This window comes from Aythya marila, assembly GCF_965140915.1.
Source record: "Aythya marila genome assembly, chromosome: 5".
Classification (NCBI taxonomy): Eukaryota; Metazoa; Chordata; class Aves; order Anseriformes; family Anatidae; genus Aythya; species Aythya marila.
In genome coordinates this window covers 1,727,519-1,752,808 of record NC_139046.1, presented here as the reverse complement: position 1 = coordinate 1,752,808, position 25,290 = coordinate 1,727,519, and the positions used below count along the sequence as shown (strand labels likewise).

The window sequence follows — 25,290 nt, the reverse complement described above, 5'->3', positions numbered from 1 at the left end:
CTCTGTGCTCAGCACAACTGACCTTGTTTGGGGCCTCTGGTGCTGAGATACTGCAATATCCATAGCTATTGCTAATAATCAACTGATCTGTTTTTTTCAAGGTCTGTTGTATAACAAATTATTTATGCACTTGATTACGTGTTGTGGTATCTGCCGTGCTTCCATCAGGGCTGCTTACTGGTGCACGTTTAGTTTGTCTTTTTGTCGGAGCACATCATCTCTTCTGTACGTCTGTGCAGAGTCCGGCATGGCTGCAAACATCCTGGTTCAGGCTGGTTGTGGTGCCTGGGTGCTGAAAGCTCCTTCGAGTAATTCAGGTCATGTACCGATGCACATGTGGAGGGCATTTGTGTTAAAGTGAGGGCTTTGGTGGGAAAGCTCTGGAGGTAAATCTGCTCCAGCAGCTCCAGACAGCAAACCCACGAGCTGCCCCATCCCCACTGCTTTCCTTTGCCACTCCTATGAGAGAACAAAGCTTTCTCCTCGCTGTCTTTAGGAGCATTATGAGTCAAGAGAAGCTCAGTAATTTTCAGCATTGCTTTTATTACTATTATTATTATTTTATCTGAAATCCTCAGAAGCTCAATTCAATGGACGATAGTATTCAGAAGCACTCTTGACATGGCTCTGTACAACAGCTGTGATGTGTCCTGTGGCTTGCCCTGGAAGGCTTTATTTCAAGTCTTTGAAAGTCATAGAAACTCTTCAATTTATCCAGCAAGCTCTGCATCATTTATCCTGCTCCATTTCAAAGCTTTTAAGCAGATGCTATTATTTTCTTCAGCAAGGAGGTAATCATGCATTTCATGTTAGAGGAAGGCATGGCTGGGTCTGGGTCCTGGGGACTGCTTCCCAGGATGTAGACCTCCCAGCACCTCCTCCTCTTCAGGCCCTGAGCCAGGCCTTGGTGGACCCAGAGGACGACTCTTGCTGACTTCCAACAGCATCTGGTGGATTCAGTGCTTGGGTTGCTGTTATTTTACTGAATTATACTGGAGGAAGGAGCTCTGGCTTTATTTATTCTTAGCACTACATTAGAAGCAACAATTCCTGTATTCTGAAAGAGATGAGAGACAAATCGAAAATGGTTATAATAAACAGGATCATAACAGGTATTTACTTGAGAATTTTCTTTAATCTGTCCTTGTTCAGATTCCTACATACTTTGTTCAGATCCCAGTGAGTGACAATTTGAAGGTAAATGGACAAAGCAGATGTTGTGCAGTGCTTTGATTGTATTTCTTGTGGGAGGAAGGTACGTGTGTTCACAGTGACTTCGGCATCGTTTCCATAACTAGCATACTACTTATTCAATTGTCATAAAAATCACTTCCTTTTCAGTAATTTTATAGTATTTTTATATGCTTCTATTAGTTAGAAACAGGGAAAGATATTTAATGAAACACTTCCCTTTATACTCAACTCATTGATTTCAATTTGTGTACGGTACGTGGGTGTGTGAGCAGATACGTTCGTCGACCTTTGTAGCTGCGTGCTGGCCCATCCTCGCTGTTGTAAGGAGAGTTTCAGATGTGGAAGAAGGACTTTCTGTCTGACCAGAGCTGTGTGTCACTGCTCTGCTCCACAGGGCTAACCTCTCGGTAGAAATACCGCTCCCGGTCAGTTCACACTTCAGAAAGATTGCTAAGGATAAATACAAAGATAAAGATATTTTTTTAACTTGACTCATTCTTAGTTCATCCTACCAATTTTAATGGGCAAAGTTTTGCTTTTTCTTTCTTCTGTTCTCTCCAGTTTTGTTCCTCTCTCTTCCCCTGCCTTCCCTTCAACACTATGCTCGGTGACGTTGGCATCCCAGACTGATTTTTCTAGGAGAAATGGCTTTTTTCTCTGCCGTGTCATAGTTAGGCCTCAAGTCATGGGTAAATTTGATGTTTCCTGTTGGCCATCAAATTCTAAAAATTCTAATAGGGAAAAGCAAATGCATCGTGGGAAGCAAGAAGTAAAGGACGTGGTTGGTGTGCTGTGCAGTCCGCCTCAAAATCTTTGTCACATCCTGCAGCAATTGTTCAACGGTATAATGCAGAAAAGGTGCTCATTCTGAGGACTAATTGAGAAGGTTCATATGAGGAATCTTATTGAAAATCGTAATGATCCGGTTGTTAGGCACCTGTGCTCCCTACATGGCTTTGGAGAGTGAAACATTCGCAGAAGGCAGCAGAGCCTGTCCTAAGGAAGGTGTCTGGGATGTTTTTTCTTGTCCAAGTTCCCCGTCTGTAAAATAGAGATAACATTTTCCTACCCTAGAGGTTGCAGAGATGAGATTCTGAGGATGCTGTAGTAATGAAAGACATGCAGTCCCTGATTTGATCAATAACTCCTGGATCCTTTGCTTATTGCTGTTGTTGTCCTGTGCTGTTTTCTCCCAGGTCTGTTGTCACTCTCCCCAGGCTGTGGGGTTTGCTGAATTTGATCTTCATTTTTTGGTACATGTTGTGAGCCCTACTAGCTTTTCTGTGAGAGATTCATTAGGAACATGGAATACAGCACCAGGAGCAAGAAGAGCTAAGCCCAGAGGGGTGGGAGTGGATTTTTGTTGTGGCTCCAATGTCTGCTTCCCACGAGGGAGTGGGAACAGCTCAGCGGTGGCGTTTGGTGTTGCAGGACACTGCCTGCTGCAAAATGCTCAGGGGTGGCCAAGGCTGCTCCAGGAGGAGCTCCAGCTCCTGCTGAAGCTCAGGTGGCCTCACCAGGTGGGAGCCTTCCAGCCATGAGCCCAGGAAGGTCTCTGGGAGGTGGCTCCTGTGCCCTGAGTGAGACAGGAGAGAGGATGCTCTAGGCACGTGCTCCTCAGTGTGGCTGCTCCTGGCTCAGTTTGAGAAGGGCAGGAAGGAACAAACAGAAAGCAGGAGTTACGGGCAGTGCTGGGGCTCGGAGCCCTGCACTTGCCTGCAGCACTGACCATTTCCCTGTGTGCAAATTTTGATAAATAAAATAAATAAATAAATGCCTGCTGTTGGCAGACGGGATGCAATCCAGTAATAATTTAAATGCACCGCTTTTACTGCGGGAAGAAAACACTTGGGAAATAAAAACGCCATCAGGTACAATATAATCAAATGTTTACATCGTGTACCTTATCAAGTGATGATAGCAGGAAGGACAGAATCATTTTTCACAGTGGACATTGCTGCTTCTTGGGCTCGCGCTTTATATGCCGTAGTTTTACTTCGGTGCTACATAAAATATTGTTTATAATATAAACTGTTTTCCAAATGCATTGGTCTCCAAGTACTTGTAAAGCCTCTTAAAACATCGAATATATCTCCTGGTAACCTGGTTGGCAGAGCAGTCGACCACATTGTGATACTCTGAATTTTCCTTTCAGTTTGGGTTCTGGTTTATGTATGTCGTTCCTCCTCGGTAATAAATTCTGAGCAACTAATGAAATCACACTGAAGGGGAATGTCCTTCAGGGATTATATTTGAAATGGAACAGAGCTAATTAGCAAGAAATATGAGGCTGAATTATGATCTCAGGTGCATCATTCCAAATCTGGAGTGAATCAGTGGGGCATAAATTAGTGTTTCTGGTTTTACATCAGCAGGGACAGCTCAGAGTTGGGTCCTCTTTGTTTTGATTGTAGAAGTTATTTGCAGGTGAGGATTGAAAAGTTGTTCTTATGCTTTAGACAGGCAATTTTGCAGCTCAAAATTTGCCGTAGCTGTGACTGTCTAAATATGTGCCTGATGAAATATGTATATGTAAATATGTATTATATTAATAATGAAATATTTTTAAATGAAAAAAAAAAAAAAAGAATTAAATATTCTCCATCACAAATAGAACTAGAAATAATTAGCTTAAAACTCATGGAGATACATGGAGATATAGGAAGGGAACCATGAGAAGCTTTTTAAAAGGCAGAGCCGCTGATGGTCAGTCACCAGCCAGGAGATGTGCAGGTGGGTCTGTGGATGCCTTGCAGCCTTGGGAAGCCAGATGGGAAAACCCTGCAGGAGGCGGGCAGTGAAGGGGATGGGACTGGGGAAACTGCTCTGCTCTGGGGAAGTTCACGGCGAGCTTTAGCTCTGGAGAGGGGCCATGACAGCAGCTCACTACTGAGGAAGATTCTTGCATTCAAGTCCTTCATTCATATTGTTGGGCAGCGGTAAATGAGTTAAGGACATTGTGTCGTGAGTGAGAATCAGCACTGCAAGCCAAGCTTCCAGGGGGAAACCCTCTAGATTTTCAAATCAGCTTATACAATTTTAGCTATGATAATGTTTTAAAAAGGGGGTTGTCAGGGAATTTCTGTAGGTGAAAAGTAACTGAGTGAGGACAATGTCTTTATTTTTGAATAACCGCTGACACCTGTGTTTAAGCACGTTGAAATCACAAAGGAAATCCACATCTTATGTTTTATGTTCATATTATTTACATCACATTTATATTTTTTTTTCTTACTTTGTGATCGTGAGTTTGAGTAGAAGAAGCTGATTGATATTCAGGGCAAGTTTTATATAACCCAAGATATTCCTAGACTGTTTGGTTTGTTACTTTCTGGAGTATTTCCTTTGTAGGTCACTGGCTGGTAGCTATCTCCAGAGATCAGGTTTTATTCTAATGGGAGGCAGGGCAGGCCAAAGGAGGCCAGAATTGGACCTTGCTACTTACATCTTTCTGTGCTGTTTTTAATGTTTTGGTTTTGTGTGTGTGTGGTTTTGTGGTTTTTGGTGCATGTTGCCTGTCTGTGCCTAAAGATTTTCTGTGCTGTCATGGTACACGTTTAATGTATCAGATGTGGCTAACGCTGTCCTTACCTTTAACCAGTCAGTAAGCAGTAAATCTTCCAGGTCCTTCATTCTTAGACTAGAACATTTCCAGAAAACTCTCCTATGGAAAACTCTTTTATATAAAACAATTTTCAATAACTCTTCGAGAAAGTTCTCAGTGAAAGATGATAGAGAACAATTTCAGCATAACACTTCAGCAATTATGGCTTTGCATGTCATTTATCTGAATGTAGCAAGGCAGGAAAAGTATGTGGAAATAATGGATGGCTTGATCAGCAAAGTGAAATACTGGGAGCTTTTTGACATTTAGCAAGGCCAAAGGCAATGACCTGGAGTGGTAATGAATATGCAAACACTGGCAACATGGAAATTGTAAATGCAAATGAGATCAGTTGAATTTTTCCTTGTTTAATATTAAAGCTATATATAGAACCTCCTGAGATGGATCTTCTTCTTCTTCGAAATTCCAGAGGACAGAGCAGCAGCGAGTACCCCAGAACTTAGAGCATAAACATGAATGTTATTGGGAAAGAAAATGAATTACTCATTGTTCCTATTGAACAATTGGTCGTGTAGAAGATGGGACACAACGACAAAAAGTTGTGGGCTTTGTTTGTTTAAGAAATGAGAATGAGAGGAGGAACAGGATTAGTTGAAAATACTGCATTTGTAAATTTAATACATGAAGAATCAGAAAGGGGTGTCTGAATGCTCTGCATGTCATGGATATCGCTTGAAGGAGCTGAACAATCAGACTGATAGTCTCAGGAGGATGGCACCTTTTAATCCAGCAGTGCACAGGAGTTCTTTCAGGTTTGTTCAGGGAAACACAGAAAAATTGGGAGCTTTAGTGCCCGTGTGTAGTATTTGCAGTAGAAATGAGGTTTTCTTCTGTCTTCGTATCATGCATTGGGCCAGGTCCGATTCTGAAGGAGTTTTGTTGTGATGTGATGACAGAGAGAGCCCACCTCCACAATTAAGAGCTAGGATGGGCAGACAGGCAGACATACACAGTGAGCTACAGTGAAAAAGGACTGACGGAAATCTGTGAGTCTCTGTGCTAGGACCTGTGGTCTTCAGTGAAACGAGAAATGGTCATGTGGAGCAGGTGCACAGCAGAACAACGAATGTCATGGATAGAAAATGCCAAAAAGGTCAACAAATATCATGTAGGGACTATAGCACCTGCAGGAGGAGGGAAGGCAGGGAGGGCTCCCGAGCTTGGAGTGGCCAAGGAGGGCAGTGCCAGGGCACACGTTGCCTTGTGTCCCCCAGTAGGACCACGACATTCCCTGGGACCAGAGTAGGGATGCAGCTCCTGACACCAGGCACCACATTTACACGCAAATCTCCTTCTCACCCATTGTTTTCTAGGCCACAAGTATTAATGGATTATACAACCGATTAAACAAAATAATGGAAGAAAAGCTATTGAGCACTGCGGTGCTGAGGCACAGCCAGCCCCAGCCTGCAGAGGGCTGGAAGCAGGCTGTGCTTTAGGCTGTGCTTTGGGCTCTGCTCTCTGCCCTGCTGCTGCTTTTCTCTTCTTTAAATGATTGCTGCTGACCAGCAGCAAGTGGAGAAGAGTGCTCTAAGGGTGTTCTTGCTTTAATTTAATCTTAGGCTTTATCCTGTCTTTAGCATCTTAAGCTATTTGCCTCCCTTGGTCCTCTTTACTGCTCTGTTAGTAATTTAGGATACTCTCCAGTAGCGCTCTCATTCTGTCTGCAAAAAGTGTTACACAAAGTTCAAGCACAAATGTGTGCTTTCACCAAATAAAATTCATAAGAAAATCAACAACCAAACAACAGAAAGGTGAAGCAGAATAATTAGGTTGCCCATTCAGCTTTTTTTTCTTTTCTTTCTTTTTTTTTTTTTTCTGTTGGCTCTTTTTAACTGAAGAAGGTGCAAAGTAAATATGCTTTTTTTTTTTTTTCGTGTATAATTTAGGTGACTTATTCCCATAATTAAATAAATCCACATTTTAATTAAAACTATGATTGCAAAGTGAAGCATTTAAAGTTTAGGGCTTAGGGATTGATATATGTAGCTAACTAATTTTGACTGTGAATGCTGCTGTGTTACATCAAGTATTTGGTTACATGATCATTTCTTTTGCTCAGTAAATAGCTCCTCTTGTCTAACTTTTGAGTGTTTCTGGCTTTAACACTCTCATGACGTAAAGTCTTCAAGGCAATTTACGTATTTAAGGCCTGGTTGTTACTTTCTGTGCACTCTCTTATGGCAGATTTTTTTTATTATTATTCAGACGTTTTGTCCACTGCTGCTAAGTTGAAGTTTTGCAAATCATTTTGCCTGTGGAGAAAAAAATGGTGTCAGCAGGCACATTCCTTTCACTCAGCAGCAGGGACGAAATTAGACCTCAATTGTGCTGGTACATAATCAGTTTTTTTGTGATGGAGCTAGTCCAGAGGATGCTGGACTCGTTACAGCAGTCACTGAGATGCTGTGAAAGCCAACGGGATCTTGGTTGCTGTGGGGCAGTGCTGCTTTTTCAAAGAGCTTTCTTTGGGTCATTCCCATCAGGCTTTGGAAAAATCTGCGTTGACTGTTTTGTGTGAGATCTTCCTCTACTCTTCTCCTCCTGTCAAAAACTAAATAATAATAAAAATGTTAGGAGCTAAATGAGTAAGAATAGAAGGAGTTTTGCCAGCATCATCAGTGAGTTAAAGGTTTCAAAGAAGAAGGGACCACGTAGGTTGGGCACCTGTGGCAATGGCTTAATAGGGTGTGGGTTTTACCCACATGTTTTGTGGTTCCCCAGCTCCACCACATTCCTGGGGAGCCCCATTCTGCTTGGTGCAGGGAGATGTGAATTGCAAAGCAGCGATGCATGCACCCCTCTGACCTCAATTTGTTGCTGTGGGGACCACAGCCACCTGCACTGGGCATCTGTGCAGCCTGCTGGCAGCATTAGTAAGCTGCACAAGTTGCTTTCTGGGGAAAGTTTGTGATTGAAAACTCCCAGTAACGGGATTTCTCATGCTCTCTTTCTTATATTCAGAAGCTTTCCACATAATGAAAGAGAAATTTCACACCTTTCATTTATTATTGGGTCTGTAAATAAAAATTCTTTAGAGTAAACAAAGAGGAGGCACAGCATACCTTTTTTTTTTTTTTTTTTTTTTTTTTTTTTCAGAGCAGCTGTTATTTCTGAGTAGTCCAGGACCTTGAAAAGCTGCTCAAATACTCAAACCATTCAGAATTAATACATATTTGTCACTTTTCTAGCTTCCTTTGTAGTTAGTTGCTCAGTCCATTCATACAGTTTCTTACCAATAAGGCTGTTTTTATGCTTCCCTGTTTTAATCAACGGTTTCCCTTGAGGTATAGCTGCTTATTCAGGTTTATTTCATCACTCATATTTATTATTGGCACAATTTCTCCTTTTGCTCTGTTAGTAACCACTGCATCTATCCTCACCCATTCTCCCGATGGCAGTGCCCCTGTCCTGAAGCCTGGGCCCACCTTTGCCTGCCGCTGGGCGCAGCTTTTCTGCAGAGCCTGGGGCTTCCATGGGAGGCAGGCACAGCTCCCGTTCAGCTGTGATCTGTTGCAAAGCCAAGGTGTTTTGCAGACCTCCTTCCCACTCATCGGTTCTCCTGCTGGCTTTCTCCAACTCTTTTTCCTTGTCCAAGTACCCAGGCTGGGTAGAACCAGACACGGCAGCTCCTGCAACGTGGCCTTTGCATCTGGTCACGAACCATTGGTAAGGGCTCAGAGCTTGGCTGCCTGATGAGCTTTACACCACCCTGTGCTCCTGATTCCCCCCTGTACGGGGTCACACTTCTCTGGCTCATGTGGCAATGCCATGGCAAAGAGCACTGGGTGCCTAGCTCAGACCAAGATGCAGGACATCAGCATTTTCTCCCCCACCTCTCTCTTACACTCTCAAAGAAGGTAATTAGCTTACTTTGACATGATGTTGACAAATCTCTCATGACAGTTACTCATCTCGGTGTTATCTTCCAGGCACTCACACATCAATGGATTATTTGTTGCAGTGTTTGTGGGAACTGAAGTGGAGCTGTCTGGGCCATAGCTTCCCAGCTCCTCCTCCTCCCAGCCCTGTTTTCAAGGTAGGGATTGGGTTTGTCACTGCATGGCTGTCTCATATCTCCTGGTTCCCCTAGTTCCACTTGTTTTCTCTAGACATTTCAGCGGTCCTTTCAGGCTCAAGCTTACTCAGGCCCTTCCAGTATGACTGCACGTGTGTTCTTTACATCCTCCTGAACTCAGTTCTTCCTGCTGGGGTAACTTCTGACATTTGGGGAGAGTCAGCTCCATTACAAAATCCTCATGTGCCAAGGCAATGAAAGAGCTTGATTCTTCTGTACTAAATGTTATTCCTATGGCAGCTTGATTGAGTTGTAAACCTCAAACAAAATAGTTGATCGTTCTAATTCACTGCAAAGAAAATGTTGGTGTTACAGAGCACCACCAGGAAAATGAGAGTAACCACAGAACTGACTTCACATGTGCCTTTGTGTATGTCCTGCGTGCAGCCCTAGGCTGGCTTTTCACTTTCCAGAGAGAGGTTATAGCCTCGATGCACTCTGATGCTGTTTTTCCTTTCATAAAAGGTAGTTGACTGCGATGTCAAGGTCAATTCACTGGCAAGTTCTCCCTGTCCTATTCATTGCCTCAGCCTGATTTGAGGCTGTCGTAGCCTTTTGTCTTTAATCACATAGAGACTAAAATTCATTCCAGTCTTTCATGGAACCTGAAAGGCCCCGTTTTTTTGACTTCTCAGTCACTGACTGGCAAACAACCAAGGCACCTGGACTTGACCTTTCAGTTCCTGGAGGTGCTGATCATAGAAATTCTCACCATTTCCCTCCCTGCTCCTACCCTCCCTGTTTTGTTAGGCCATTTACAGGGATAAAATGCCTGAGGGTGAAGTTCAGGTTGTGGATGAGCCCAGTTAGATGTGCATTTTGTCATTTTAATCCTTAGTATCTGACTGTCTGGGCAGCAAATTCTCAAGAGATGTGTTGTGTTACAGCTTACAGCCCACACAACAGTTAGCCAACCTATTTCTTTTCCTAATTACTCATGTAACAGACCTTTTTGAAGAAAACTACTCGTTTTATTCACACAAATGCTCTTTATTCAGACGATCTTGCTGCTTTTTGAATACCAAAGCTCAACATGAAAGAGACCACACTGGTGTGCGTTTTATTAATTGTATATTAATTGTTTCAGCTTTGTTTGAAAAGCAAACTGTGTCCTGTTTGTATTGGATTGAAGGATAAAGAAGGCAACAGTACTTTATAATCTACTGAGACACCCACAGAGGCCTCCTGTATTTTGGACGTATTTGATTCTAATTTAGTGCCTGAGTTTCTTTAGTGCATCCATTATTTAGTGCATCCACAATTATACTTGCGTGTTCTTTGGACCAGAAAATTTATATCAAAAAGAAGAAAGCAAAACAAATCCTGTCTCAAACAAAACAAACAAAAACAAAACTAAACAAAAACAATTCATCTTATTAAATTTAATATCATCAACCTGGAATAAGTTTATTTTAAGACATTTTCTGGTGTGCTGGTGTATACGTTTAAGATACAAAAACAGATTTTAGATGTGTGACTAGCGGTGTTCCCCAGGGGTCGGTGCTGGGTCCGGTCTTGTTCAATATCTTCATCGACGACCTTGATGAGGGAATAGTGTCTGCCCTCAGCAAGTACACCGATGACACAAAGCTGGGAGGAGTGGCTGGCATGCCAGAAGGCTGTGCTGCCATTCAGCGAGACCTGGACTGGCTGGAGAAATGGGCAGGAAGAAACCAAATGAGGTTTAACAAGAGCTGTACCCCGGGTGCAGGTACAGCTGTGGGGTGCTGCTGTCAGGGCAGCTTCACCATGGGAAGAGCCCAGGCAGGAGGAGCAGCTCTCACAGATCCAGGTTTCACTGACTTTATCTTCTTAGAATCATAGAAAATTAAGGTTGGAAAACACCTCCAAGATCATCTGGTCCAACCATCCCCTACCACCAGTGTCACCCACTAAACCATGTCCCTGTGCACCAAGGTCCAAGCTTTCCTTGAACACCCCCAGGGACAGTGACTCGACCACTTCCCTGGGCAACCTGTCCCAATGCCTGACTGCTCTTTCTGAGAAGGAATGTCTCCTCGTTGTTTTAATTGTTGAAGAGTAGTGCTCTTTGTTCAATTCTTTGTTTTAATTGTTGAAGAGGAGGGGCATGACATTTCCATCTTTCCACTCACCAGGGACATCACCCAGTGCCAAGACTTTTCAGCTATGATAGAGAGAGGCTTGGGAACTCCATCAGCCGGTTCCCTCAGGACCCTGGGATTCACAGAATCACAGAATTTCTAGGTTGGAACAGACCTCAAGATCATCGAGTCCAACCTCTCACCTAACACTAACAGTCCCCACTAAACCGTATCCCTAAGCTCTACATCTAAACATCTTTTAAAGACCTCCAGGGATTGTGACTCCACCACTTCGCAGCGCGAAGGGAGCTGGGTCCTCTCTTGTGCCCTCCCTCGAGGCTCTGTGCAGAAGGGCTGCCACCTCTGGCACAAGGGCTGGAGGAAGGGAAAGAAGCACTCACACAACCCCTGAGAATCAGCAACAGAGTGGTTTATTGCTGGGAAGCCTGCGGCATGTCCATGGTGTTTGGGGGCCCCATCCCGAGCTAATGCTTGGGATGGAGCCTGCGCGACGCCGAGTAGGGGGTGGTCCGGGCACTCCTGCGCCGCTCTTTGTGTGCTTGCAGAGCAGAGAGCAAGGACGCGCTGCGGGGGTCCCAGCTCTGTTCTGGTGGAGGGGGATCCACCTCCATCGGCTCCTCCACGTCTTCCCGTGGATCCAGCTCCATGGGCTCCACGGTGCTGGGCAGAAGGCTAAGCCAGTCCTTGCCCGGGACTGCCCAGACGGGCTGCCTTCCATCCGTCATGTTTTCCGGCCAGGGTGCCGAGCCAGGGGGTCGGCCAGTTCCACGCCTTGGTCCTGTGCCACTGTCGGCTTGGTTTTGATGCGTGGCTGCGACGCTGCTGACTGGATTCTGGCCCTGGCTGGGTCCCGCGCTCTGTTCGGGATGGTAGGCACGTCTCTGCTCCCTGCGTCGTTCTTGCTGGTGGTCCTGCCTTTGCCTCGTATCACTGTGGTGGCCATGGGAAGGCCCAGGTGCCCCGTCGCTGTATTGTTGAGGGGATGGCCTGTTCCCTGCATCGCTGCGGTGCCAATGGTACCGCTTGTAGGTGTCTGGGCTTGCACGGTAGGCACGTGTCTGCTCCATGCGGCTGTCTGGCCGATGTGCCTGCCTTCGCCCCATGCCATCGCTGCGCCAGTTGGAAGACCCATGCCCCGAGTCGCTGTCAGGTTTAGGGCAGGGATGGCGCACGGCTTGGAGCTGCTGCTGGTTGAGCCCGTCCTTGCTGGGTCTTGGCTGCGCGCGATGCCTTTGATCGGGAGACCTTTCCATGCGGGGTGCCGAATCACGGGGTCGTCGACTTTCATACCTGGGTGCCATGCCACTGTGCGGTGGATTTCCCCTTGTGGCTCCGCTGCTGACGTCCCATTTCTGGCCGTGCCTGGGTCCCACGCTGTGTTGTGGGCTAGGGGCACGCCTCTGCTGCATGCGGCTGTCCGGCCGATGTTCCTGCCTTCCCCCCTCGCGACTATTGCGTGCATTGTAAGGCCCATGGCCCGAGTCACTGTGAGGTTTAGGGGAAGGGCGACGCACGGCTTGCACGTGAAGTGTGAGCCCGTCCTTGCTGGGTCCTGGCCGCACGCGATGCTGTTGATCGGGAGACCTTTCCGTGCGGGGTGCCGAATAATGGGGTCGTTCTCTCCCACGCCTTGGTCCCGCTCCACTGCGTGCTTCCTCTCCACGTGTGGGCCCGACGCTGCCACGCCTGGGCCCCGCACTGCGTTGTGTGCTATAGTCACGCCTGTGCTCCTTGCGGCGCTCCGGCTGCTGGTCCTGCCTGTGCCTCACGCCGCCGTTTTGGCTAGAAGAAGGCCCAGGCCCCCTGTCGCTGGATGGTCGAGGGGCCGGCCTGTTCCCCGCATCGTTGCGGTGCCCTTGGGACCGCTTACGGGTGTCTGCGGGCTGGGTGCCAGAGCTGCCCTGGGCACTGGTGTCTCTTGTGCCTCCGGCGCTCTGCCTCTGCCCATTCATCTTCTTCTCCTCCTCGGCTGCTTTCCTTGCTGGTGCTCGCTGCGACTGAATTGCCGTCCGCTCACACCAACGAGGGCCGCCTCTCGCCTTGCTGCTTTGGCTCTTCCTTCTGCCACGGATGCGGCTGTCAGAGGGCCTCGAAGCTCAGCGAGTGGCGGGCCAGCGGCACGGGGCCCCTTTTATAGGGCCCGCAGCAAAGGCGGGGCAGTGGTGGCCACTGTGACCTCAGCAAGCCCCTGTGATGGAGGGGCCCGTGCGTGGCCGAATTTGGGGGGCTGTGTTGGGAGTGGTCTGGGAGATGCCCTCACGTGGAGGAAGAACAAGGGTTGGGGGGCGGAGGGCCCCTTTTCTGGGGCTGGCTTCCCCGGGCCATTTGGCTCACCAGAGAGAAAGGCTGCCCCTCTGTCACACGGACTGCCCTGCACCTCCCATCCTGTGCCCTGGGTTTATTTTTAACACTGGTTTTTAAGTAATTTTATTCTTTATGAAAAAGGAGAGAAGCAAGGTGCATTTTCAAACCTAATTCCCATCTGCGCTTGTTCTCCGAGTGAAGAATTTCTTCCCCACATCACATCTAATCTAAATCTCCCCTCCATTTGCTCCAAGCCATTATTCCTTGTTCCATGGCTACACTCCTTTATAGAATCCCAGCTTTCTTTTAGGCCACTTTTACGGGTGAGGTTAGGTGGCAAAAGTGCAGGACCTAGCAAATGGCAGCCCGATCTACCTTGTTCCACATGTTCCACGTGACCTTTTCCAGGTGCCCCGTCGCTGTATTGTTGAGGGGATGGCCTGTTCCCTGCATCGCTGCGGTGCCAATGGTACCGCTTGTAGGTGTCTGGGCTTGCACAGTAGGCACGTGTCTGCCTACTAAGGTTGGAAAACCCCTCCACAATCATCTGGTCCAACCATCCCCCTACCACCAGTGTCACCCACAAACCCATGTCTACCACATCTAACCTTTCCTTGAACAATTCTGTGATTCTGTGATACAAAAGCCATATTTCCTAGTGGTAAGCATAGAGTTAGCTCCAGTGATTTTGGTGTTTTGCTCATTTAAGCCAGAAGAGAATTTGGCTTCAAATGTCAAAAGTAAAATTGTTTGCCTTATAGTAATTCATCTGAATCCTTGCTAGACTTCTGACTTGGATATTAATTAAACAAGGTATGATCAGATCTGTGATTCTCTTCAAAATATTACTTGGTTTGGTAATTTCTGATATCACAATTTTGGATCCATCCAAACATCCAATTTGCTGTCATACTTGTATTTAACCAGATGAAATTTGTTGGTCAAAAAAAAAAATGAAGTGTAGAACCAGTAGCAAAAGCAGTCTCATCTTTTTTTGGTTCTGCATGCTGTCAGGACATGTCAGTTATGAGATGAAAAGTTTTGAGAAAGGTTGTTGGCCCTCTCCTTTGAAGTGATTCTCTTGCATGCAGCTAGCAGTCGCTGAACCTCATGGAGCTCTGAGCCTAAGATCCTTTCATTGCTAATATTCATCTTTTCTCTTTGACACACTTGGTCTAACCCATGAGAATTTGATCGTGGATCAAAGCATCGATGTGTTACAGTGTGTAGGCAGCATGTAGACATCCTGACAGTGAAAAAGCCAACCAGAATAGGAGCATTCATGTTAAATGTTACAAATAAATAAATGAGAAACATCTTCCCTGGTTCTGCCATTCATGCCATGTCAGACAGTTACACAGAACATATCCATACATATCCAGTCATATCTCACTAATCCTCTATTCAAGCTCCTTCACAGGAGCTCAGAAAGCTTTGTTTCTGAAAATTGGTAATTAGCAGTTTATGTCTCCCAGATGTATTATTCAGGATGATTGCCATGACCCATCTCAAAACTTTGTGGCCCTTAGAATATCACTTATTCTGGGACTGGTCCTTCAAAATGCCTCCTTGAAAAGAAATTTTGATAGTTGATTTTTTTTTTCCTTTTGTTAAAAGAGGGAATTAGCAGTTTATGGATACTCTAAGGGCCTTCTTGATTTTCTTTTCAAATCAAGAAGGGTTTCTCAGGAAAAAAAAAAAAAAAAAAAAGGAAAGAAATTATCCATGTCTGATATGTAATCAGTTCCTGTCAAACTAGAATTCAACAATGTATGCTTGCTGATTGCATCTAGCTAAAAAATGTTGCTTGTTCCCAGCCATCTCAAAGATCTCAGTATGCCAACGCATGCGTGTTCTCACAGCAAAAAATAGCATCTTTTATCATGTGGCATACCCAAGGCCATATCCACATGTACTTGGCCTGGGTGCTGTGCCACGCATTACAGTCCAGGGTGAGTGCGTTTGGCACGCTGAGCTGGCATGGAGAGGTTGATGCTGTTGGCATTATAGGAGGTAGGAAAATGCCCAACTACCTGTCTCTGTTTGCATTTGAAAAAACACTTTCTGTAATTTCCTTATGACTGACACATATGCAGTCTGATTTTGTCTTGAAAAAAAAAAAAAAAAAAAAAAAAAGTGGAAAAAAAGTATTTATATATATTATAGATCATAGAATCTATGATTGAACCGTTCTATGGTTATTTATATATATACAGTCTGTTCTGTTTCTGGCTGCTGTATATCTGGATGCTATTGTTATACTTATTTTTCTCTCTATATAAAACCTTTCCATGTCTGGTAGGTAATTTTAACTAACTTATTGCTAGTGACAGAGAAACAAAAAGCTGAAGCAAACACATTACATTAAAATAATTGGACATACAGAATACAGAGACTTCATCTCTGTCCCCATTTGAAAACCAGTGCAGAAACTACATTGGGCATCAGAGAATCTATAGAGAAGAGAGAATAAAGTGCAAGAGAAGCAGAGTTCATTAGTGCTGCTGCTTTTGCAGTGACTTGCTTCATCAGGGGGTTATTTTTAGGCCGAAGTCGAATTCTCAGGGGGTGTGGAGGAGCTTAGTTAGCCCTTCCACTGTAATGCAGATGAGCTAAGTGTATGAGCTGGTGGTGTAACCTTTGTGTTTCCAAAATTATTGTTGTGTCCAAATGTAAGTCAATACTTGGAAATGGTCTTCAGTATTGGGTAAAGCTGTCTCAGGAAGGAAAAATCAGATGAGTAAGGTCAGTAAGGATGCGAAAGCAGAAATTACCAGAATACAACTCACAAAGCCTCAGTTTTGGAGTTGAATTTTGCTTGGATGGGGGTTTGGGGTGTCCAGAATTCTGCAAGAACTGATTCATGAGGTCTCAGGTCCTGCAGCAAAGTTTTCTAACTTCTGACTGAGTCAGAAGCAGAAAATGGCAAAGGTAGTCACTATATTAAAGATTAAGTAAAATGAATATGATCCAAGTAAAAACAGGTTTGCATGCCTAACCTCGAGTTTATGCAAAACTTTCAAAGGAAAATCTAACTTGAGTGAGGAAGTTAAAGGAAAAGTGGGGTAAACTGTGACAATGGTTTGACGAATATTAATGTAAGAAGAGATGGTAGAATAACTGAATTTTGAGGCAAGGGAGATGTGCAATATCCATTTGCATTAACTCTGCAAAACTGTTTTATGTATTGGAAACTGTGATTTCAGTTATGTCTAACAGGTGACTAAAGTGACTGGCTCAGAGAGAAACAGCAACAGATAGTGTTTGATAGCGAAATATTACTCTGAAGGGAGGAGCTCCTCAGAAAGCAGCCCTGGGGACAATGACGTTTAACGTCTCAGTGATGGGGATGGCATAAAAGATGGGCATGTTTTGATGGATATTGCTGGAGCCATGCAGTAAGGTCCACATGCCACAGGGCATTTCCAGGTACTCACTGAAGCTGTCCTGTGGTAGCCAGAAGCAATTTATCTGCACCACTCTTGCACTTTGTCTGGGCTTTTATTTCTCATTCTCAAAAGTAAATTTGATCAAAGCCCAGCAGTAGACAAATGCCAAACTTGCATCATTCTCCGTTAACAGAATTCTTCCTGGGAGGTATTGTTCATGAGGAGGAAAATAAAGTTATCACATAGAAAGGACCTTGGTGATTTCAGAAATGCAAGAAAGTTTTGTAGGTTAAAATGAAAGTTACTGTTCTTGGAGACCAAGACAGAGGCACTGCTTACATTGGTTGTTTGTTAGTGTTTGGAATGGACATAGAGAAGGGTTTGACGGGCTGCAGTAGTTAATCCAGAGATCACCAAAGTCTTGCTAGCATGGAAACCCGATCCTAGGATGTGCTGGCAGGTATATACCCAATGGAAAGAGAAACATCTCTCTGATCCTTTCTGTAAGACAGCATCAAGACCTCATCCGTGTGTTTGAGTGTATGTTTGTGATGATTGGACTTGAAATGGAACGTGTGCAAAGGAGGACTTGATGTTACAGGACAAGACTAAAATAATTTGTCAGGAAATACCAAGAGATGCAATTGCACTGTGAATGTAGATAGTGGGGCTGACAGAAATGGAAAATAAATGCTTAAAGCTATAAAATCCACTGTTGATGCAAGAAGATAGAGGTCTACCTATCGATCAAATGCATGAAGGCTTTTAATAATGACGGGAGTGAGATTTATCGGAGGGTTTGTACCTAGCTGACAATGATAGCTGGGCAGTGGATTGGTCAAACAACGTGTTCCTGCATGCAGCACCTATTTGTGAAAGTCTCACAAGTTGTTACAGTCAGAAAGGACTACTGTTGGTGTGTGCAAACACCACAAGAAACCAGGGCTTCCTACAGAAGAGATCAGCAGTACCAAAAACATGGTTCCTCCTGCTTTGCTTCTCCAGTTGTGCAACATATCCGTGCATTACAAAATGCATATAAAATCATAGAATCGTAGGATCACAGAATATTGGAATTCCTGAATTGGAAGGGACCAACAAAGATCATCAAATCCAACTCCTAGCTCCACACAGCACCACCCAAAAACCAGGCCCTATGTTTGAGAGCGGTGTCCAAACACTTCTTGGCCTCCGGCAGGCTCGGTGCAGTGCCCACTGCCCTGGGCAGCCTGTGCCAGTGCCAGACCACCTCTGGGTGCAGACCCTTTCCCTAACCCCCAGCCTGACCCTCCCCTGTCCCAGCTCCATGCCGTTCCCTCGGGCCCTGTCGCTGTCCCCAGAGAGCAGAGCTCAGCGCCTGCCCCTCCGCTCCCTGTGAGGGAGCTGCAGGCCGCCATGAGGCCTCCCCTCGGCCTGCTCTGCTCTGGGCTGAACACACCAAGGGACCTCAGCCGCTCCTCATACGTCTTGTCCTCCAGATCCTTTATCATTTTGAGATGTTACTTATGAGTTACAAATCATGGAATTTAGTCTGTATCTGTGTAATTGACTCATTTGACTAACCCATACCTAGTGGGAAAGAGAGACAACATCTATGAAGTGAAGTGGTAGAAGAAAGAAAGAAACCACAAGGCATTCAGGAAGGACATGCCACTGCATTTTTCATAGCAATGAGGCAGAATAAACCCAGCAATGCTACTAACTATGCAGAGCTCCAGTATACATCTAACACAAGCCCTAGTGGAGTTCAGAAAGGAAATGAAAACGGAGAATAACATATTTCTTCAATAACCTTGAGAATTCAATTTTGGAGATAAAACAGAGCTTGATAAAATTGGTTGAGAGGCTAGATGAACTAGAACAGTAGAAGAAACAGCTGGAAGAAAGAGAATATCAATATATAGATTTACTGAAAACAAAAAGGCAATTATGTGTAAAACATTGGAAAAAAAAAAAAAAAAAAAAAAACTTGGAAGAAATAATGTAAAATTTTATGGAATCCTAGGGGAGGAAGAAAACAATTAAATGTTGGACTTTATTCCCTTCTGCATAAAATTGCTGGACACGAGACAAATCTGTCTGCCCAAAACACAGCCTCAGAAACAGAGGCTATATTCTTTATTTATGCATTTGTTTATTTATTTGTGCATGTATTTATTTATTCAAAATTGAATCTGAATACAAATCCTAGCCCAAGTTTCACAAGCAGAGCCCATTTCCTTCAATAGGCAGTGTCTTATTAGCCGTCTTCCCGATGGGGATTAAATTATTCACAGCAATCATCCCTAGGAAAATACAAATGAACTCTTAAAAATATGTTCTCGTGCTGTTATATTAGTGCAGATCTTCTCACAGTGGTTTCATTTCAGAGCAAGTGTCTGTTTTAATGCCGGCCATTAAAGTGCAGATCATTTGGCCTCAGCCTCGTTTAAGACGTGGGATATTGTGTGCTTAGTGCTTTTTAGGAGCTTTTGGGCTCATTGCTCATTTGGGGCTTGCTCAGGGGTTGCCAGCAGGTGGAGGGAGGGCTCAGCCCTTCTGCTACCTCCTGTGTTAGGTGCTGGGGTTTGGGCTGATCATGCTCTGCTTTGGCAGCATCGCAGCTACTGTGTCTTTTTTGGGGTCTCCAGGGAGGGAGTGCCAGGGAGGGCATTTTTCATCACGGGGAACAACCAAATAAGCTAACCCAAAGAGTTCACCATACCATCACCAAAAATTAATCTAGTGGTAAATATCTGCCAGCATATGCACATGTGCAGAAATGGGGTGAAACGGATATGGGATCTGTGGGGGAAGGAAGAATGGGTCCCCCTGGTCTCTCACAGGAGGGAAGGCAGAGCCTGAGACTGATTGCTTTTAACAATCCTACCTCCTTCAGGGAGCAGGCTAAGGCAAAGGATTTTTAAAAATAAATGTGCGGAATTGTTTGAAGCCCATTTTTCAATCCATCTTTGAATCAGAGATACAGTAGGCACCGACATACATAAATTTTAGCCTACACAATTTATTCAGCTTGGTTTCTTTTGGATCTGATGCGGGACAGACCTGGTAGGCTCAGACTTGCATGTGAGGGACTGGGGATGGTCATACCCAGCCCCCTGGGAGATCAGGGGCTGCAGGACCAGCTGTGGCTGAAGTTTGCTGTCCATGTTGGGATCACCAGCTCGTCTCTGTTGGGGCTGTTACATCACGTTGCTGCCCCCAGTGAGCCTTGCTGCCTCCATTGGTGGGACTCTGTCAATGTTTCTTCATTTGAAATAGTTTATTCCCCTTTGAATCCCTGAGGTGAATAATGGAAAGGAGAACTTTGGGAGTTTTGTTGTTGTATTGGTGCTTTCTCTGGCGTCTGTATGTTCCAAAGTAAATACACAGGTCAACAGCAATGACCCAAATCCAGCAAATGGCTCTTTGTTGGGCAAACCTGCTAGATATACCACTCAGGACTGACTTATTTTCCTCCTGGTAGAAGTGATCTGTAATGGATACTGCAGGTTTTTAGGAATACCCAGTGTATGTACTGTGCCTGCATTTGCTGTGTTTTATTTTTAGGGAGCTGCACATTTCAGTAGAGGGGGCAGCAGGTACATTTTCTGCAGTGCCCATTGTGTTTTTGTTCTCAATTGAATTATGGTATGTTCAAAATCACCAGCAGAGCTGTCATAGCCCCCAGCTCATTAGATGATCTAATATGATGTTTTCAGCGAGCTATCTTAACAAAGCAGACACTGTCTGTGGATTAAAGTGTCACAGAAGCTTTAGAAACCGATTTCTGTGCTGGCTTTGTTTTGCTTTATTGTGGTTTTGTGTTGTTGTTGTTACTGTTTTTCAATACTCTTCCAGGAAGACCCATCCCAAGCCATGGGCTAATGGTCGGAGACTAATATTTTTAAGTCTGTGTATTACAGAGTTCAGAGAAAGGATTTGCTCATGCTAAAGTCCTTGTTACTAGGGCACATTTCCTGACAGCTGTTTATACAAGTTATACACTTGTATATATGAGTGTTTATACAAGCAGGAACAAGCAGAAACTCCTAGGATAAGATCCAAGCCCAGCAGCCTGCAGAACCTGGGCGTTTCCACTCCTGGCATGTGCTTCCAGGCAGTGCCTGAGCCAAAATGGTCGTTTTGATAAGATCCTTTCAAAACAAAAAGAGATATTCAAACCCAAATGGCTGGAGGTGGAAACAAGTGACTGACATCTTCTAAACCAAAATTTCAGAAATAAATGCCTAGATTTTGCTCTGAATTAGCATATAAGTATTAAAATGTTCTTAAAGCTTTGGGGATCAAACTTGTTGCTTATTTGTGTTTCCCTAGGGCATTAAAATCTTAAAAATGTTAAAAGGCAACCATTCTCCAGTCATTTTCATTCTGACATAGAGCAAAGACCAGCCCCAAAACACGGCATTTTTTTTCTGGACAGGAGCTGTTGTCTGCTGGGCAGGCCCATTAATTCGGTGCTATCTGCCGGGCACAGCAGCCTGCACAGCAGCCTCTCCAAAAGCTGCCTGAGTGGCGTCACAAAGTTGTCTTTGTCCTTAAGAAAATGCAATTACATCAAGAAATTGCTTTGAGGATGCCACTATGGTAAGAATTAATTAGTGGGGGCATTCTGGGAGTATGGAGATAACCGAACTGCTCCATGTGAACCAAACTCAACCATGAGGGGAGGAGCAGGGGCAGCGCAGTGACGGGGTTCACCCAGCCTTTGTGTCCCCATAGATGCCGTGGGACTGAGGAGCTGCGGTTGGGAAATGGAGGGTCAGGAGAGCAGAAGAGGTGAAAGCTGGGCTGTGCATGGAGCACGAGCTGTAGCTCTGGTCTGTCTTGGTGAGCTGGGACATGGACTTTTGGTCTTGACAACAAAATCTGAGCAGTTATGAGCCTACATGAGAAAGTCTCTGGCTGGGAACTGAGCAGAACAACAAGCAAGGTGTAGGCAGGTAGAAAGGAAAGAAAGAAAGAAGCATGAAAGCATGAAAGCAAGATAGCTGAATTAAAAGTATGAGAGTTCCTGTCCTCTTGAACCCCCACCATCAAGTTTTTATGCAGTTACTGATTGCAGCCCATCCTGGAGCCGTAATCTGGTTTACCACAACACATATTCACGTTCTAAAACAAATGCATAAATTAGTATTTTTCACGGCACTTGCAAGAACTGAACAAGTTTAACAGTCGGCTTAAGGGCAATTCTTTCCTCTACATTGCCCAACAGAGAAGCATTTCTCGTGCTACCTCCTCTCCTTTGAAGGCCACATCATGCACACTGAGCCATCCAGACCTGTTCTGTGTCTTCCAGAGGAGGTGAAGAGTTGAGAGAAACAGTTTAATTACAAAAGTAGTATAACTCCTGGTAGTCTGGTACTCTGTTCGTACACAAAACATGCGTGGCTTTCCTAAAGGATGGAAGGAGGCAAACATTGGCAGTCAGATGTAAGGTACAGTGTGTGATGGGGAGGACAGCATCCATTTACTTTCAAGCTGGGAAATGACTTCAGCCCATCTTGTCCCTGGTGCTCGTTCTTTTTTCCAGCATATCAGTATTCTGGGCTGTTAGCAAGCAACTGCCGAGGCACTTTGGTATCCATCTGCCAGGTCTGTAGAGCAGCAGGGAAGGAAACCAGCACGTGAGCTGATGGTTTTGCTGGACTGAGGACAGACCCTGCCGTGCAGAGGATAGGCTTTAGCACTGATGTGTGAGACCACAATTAGAAACATCTGCTGGGCTGCTTTGGCCCTTGCTGCAGGAGGTGCTCTCCATGTCTCCTGTCCAGAGCTTGCTGCCATGCCCCTGTACGCTGCCGTTTCGAGCAGTCTCCACTGTTCCCTGGGGGTTGGTCTGGTATATCCCATAATAACCTACAGATCCCTGCTGCAGGCACCATGCTGCTCTTCTTGATTCTCAGACATTTTTATTTTTCAGTCACTTGTCCAGTGTGATGCTGGAGCAATGTAGGCAGCAATTATCCAGGTAGCACTGAATGGAGGGTTTGGGTGGGGGAGGCAGATGTTTAGCTACATCTGGAAGAAAATTGTAAATGTCGATACTCTCTTCAGGCTGGAAATAGAAATGAATCCTGAATTTCCAGTGAAGGCACCAAACAGTTTGCCTCAGTAAAAAATAAAAATAAAAATAAAAATAAATAAAAATAAAATAAATCTGAACTAAATCTGTATGCTTGTGGGAGGAAGTGATTTTCCTTTTCATCCTATAAAACTATGTCTGACGCCTTCATTTGCAATGGCATTTCCTCTTGTGTCCAAGGATTTTCACCGATCACATACCTTCAGGAACAAGTGTGATCAACAAAGCAGCTGGGATCTGGGGTGCTTTTGCAGGAGTGAAAGAGGTTTGCTGTGTCTTCTTCTGAAGTGCTTCACTATATGAATACCTCCTGTACAACTGCTGCAACACATGTAGGGTACATTTTGGGGAGCCACCCTAAACATCAGTCTACAATGTAAGTCTGTGTAGCAGGAACTAACCTGTTGTTTAATGCAGAGTCAGGTGGCATGACAAGAAGAGGCTGAGACCATCAGCACATAGTACATGCTATGATTAGCACAACCCAAGTACTCTGAACATGGCAAGAGGTGAAGGGGTCACCAAAGCACCCTGGAACAGGCAGGTCAAAATATATTGGGGTATTTGCTGAGGTTCTTTAGCCATTTACATGATAGACCCTTGTCTCTCTCCCTGCTTAACATGATGATTTTGATCTGTCTTTCACAATACGTTGATGCGATAGAGTGTAGTGAGCTCTAGGTGGTTGGCGTTTTCACCCATTTTGAATATCCCAGGTATAAATTACTGTTTCTAACTGTGAAAGTCACAAATACAAAGCTGGGAAGTAGGGATGGGAGTTGTGCTCTTGCAAGTGAGAAACAGAGGGTGTGCAGGGTGCCCCTGGCCAATTCTCAAGGAATTTTGTTCCACCAGCGTGTGGGAAAGTGATTCATTTGCCTTGTCCCTAAGATATGCTGCTGCAGTTAAATATCTTCAGGGCTCAGCAGAGCAATTCCCACAGCAGGATTGCAGAGATCAGATTTAAGCTTCTCTCCCATGAGCTATAGGCACCAAACACATTATTTCTCCACCTATTCCAATTTGTGTGCCACCATCTCAGATTTACAAAACGGAGGGCAAACAATTCAAATGGAGTAAACACACCCAAAACCAGTCATTCTGCCTCAGCTGAGGTCACCTTGTCCTGCTCGTGTTGCTGAGGGCTTATTCTCCTCCTCTTGCTTTCTTTGTTGGCCATGAGGAATGGTCCAACGGAGAAGTGGCAGCCTTGGCTGAGATTCGGCTTTCTTTATTAAACAAGGCTCTGCTCTAATGAATTCCTTTTCTGAACCCATCCTACAGGAGTATCCCTGAGCTGTTCTCTTCTGGCACTAATCTCTCACCTACTTATTTTCTTATATTTTCTCTTAAGCTTTCCAGACGTTGTCTTTGCAACCTGAAAGATGATTTGTCCTCTAGTTCAGAGCCCATTCCCTCTCGTTTTCACTGTCTGTAACTGTGTCCCAGGCTCAGACGGCTCCAGGGTTTGAATTCCTGACCCCGGAATTTAAAAGCATTGACCTTGGCTGCTTAAGGAGCAGGGCCAGTTTAGTCACCTTCAGCACGGTTCAGTCTCTGTTTGTTATATGTCCCAGCCTCTAAAGGAGATGAAAGCCAAACCTGGCCCAAAGGTGACAGCATAATGTGCCCTAATGCTGGGAGCTTCACCTGTGAAATGGCCCAAAGGCTCCCAGGGACAGAGCCGGCCCCGGTGCATAAATAAATACATTTGCTTGCTTATGGGTAATTCTTTGCTACAGTTCAACAAAAGAAAACCCTATTTGATTATAAAGTGACCTTATTCACAAGAGAAATAAAATGCTTTGGTGAAGAAACTGATACCTGTTTCAAGCCAACAAAAGGTTGCTGCAAACACTGCCTAGAGCAGCAGTAAAAAAAAAAAAAAAAAAAAAAAGTTGTTATAAGTCCATACACTTGTTTTATGTTCACATTTCTATATTCTCTGCTCTACCAGGAACATCTATTTACCTCCCCTGTCCAGGTAAAAAATGCTTTTTATTGCCACCCATTGTGTGGAAACCTCCCCCAGGTGTTTATGGATGTACTCCGCTCCTCGCTTGGCGTGTCCGCTCTCTGCCTCCTCTCCTGCTGTGTCTTCAGATTTATCCCGGTTGCATTTTGTGTTTGTGGAATGCCAGTGAGGCAGCAGCACGGCTGGGGTGCTCCTGCTGCACACAGCATGGCTGTGCCTCGGCGCTGGGTGTGCGTGGTGCCATCACCGTGGCTGTGGGACCTGGGCCTGCTGCTGGCTGCCTCTGCTGGGCTGCACCTCCCCTGCCTCCAGCTGGAAAAATCGCAGAGATCCGTGTGAGCAGGCAGAGGAACGAGGCACGGTGTGCAAAGTGCACAGTTAAATCATTTTGTCAGGGCTCCCGTGCACTGCTGGCCTGGATGTCGCCGCCTGTTTGTGTCAATGCCGGCCGTCAATAACTCAGCCTGATGGTAACAAGGAACAGCGAATCCATCGCTCCCTTTCTTTGCTAGGCATTTTGTTATGTTTTGGTCTTTCTGTTAAAATCTGTCTTCTG

At 45.0% G+C, this 25,290-nt stretch overlaps 1 protein-coding gene across 1 annotated transcript in view; it reads left to right on the top strand.

Moving 5' to 3' along the window:
* Positions 1-25,290, top strand: part of MDGA2 (MAM domain containing glycosylphosphatidylinositol anchor 2) — a 327,024-nt gene that overhangs the window by 211,423 nt on the left and 90,311 nt on the right. The window lies entirely within an intron of this gene.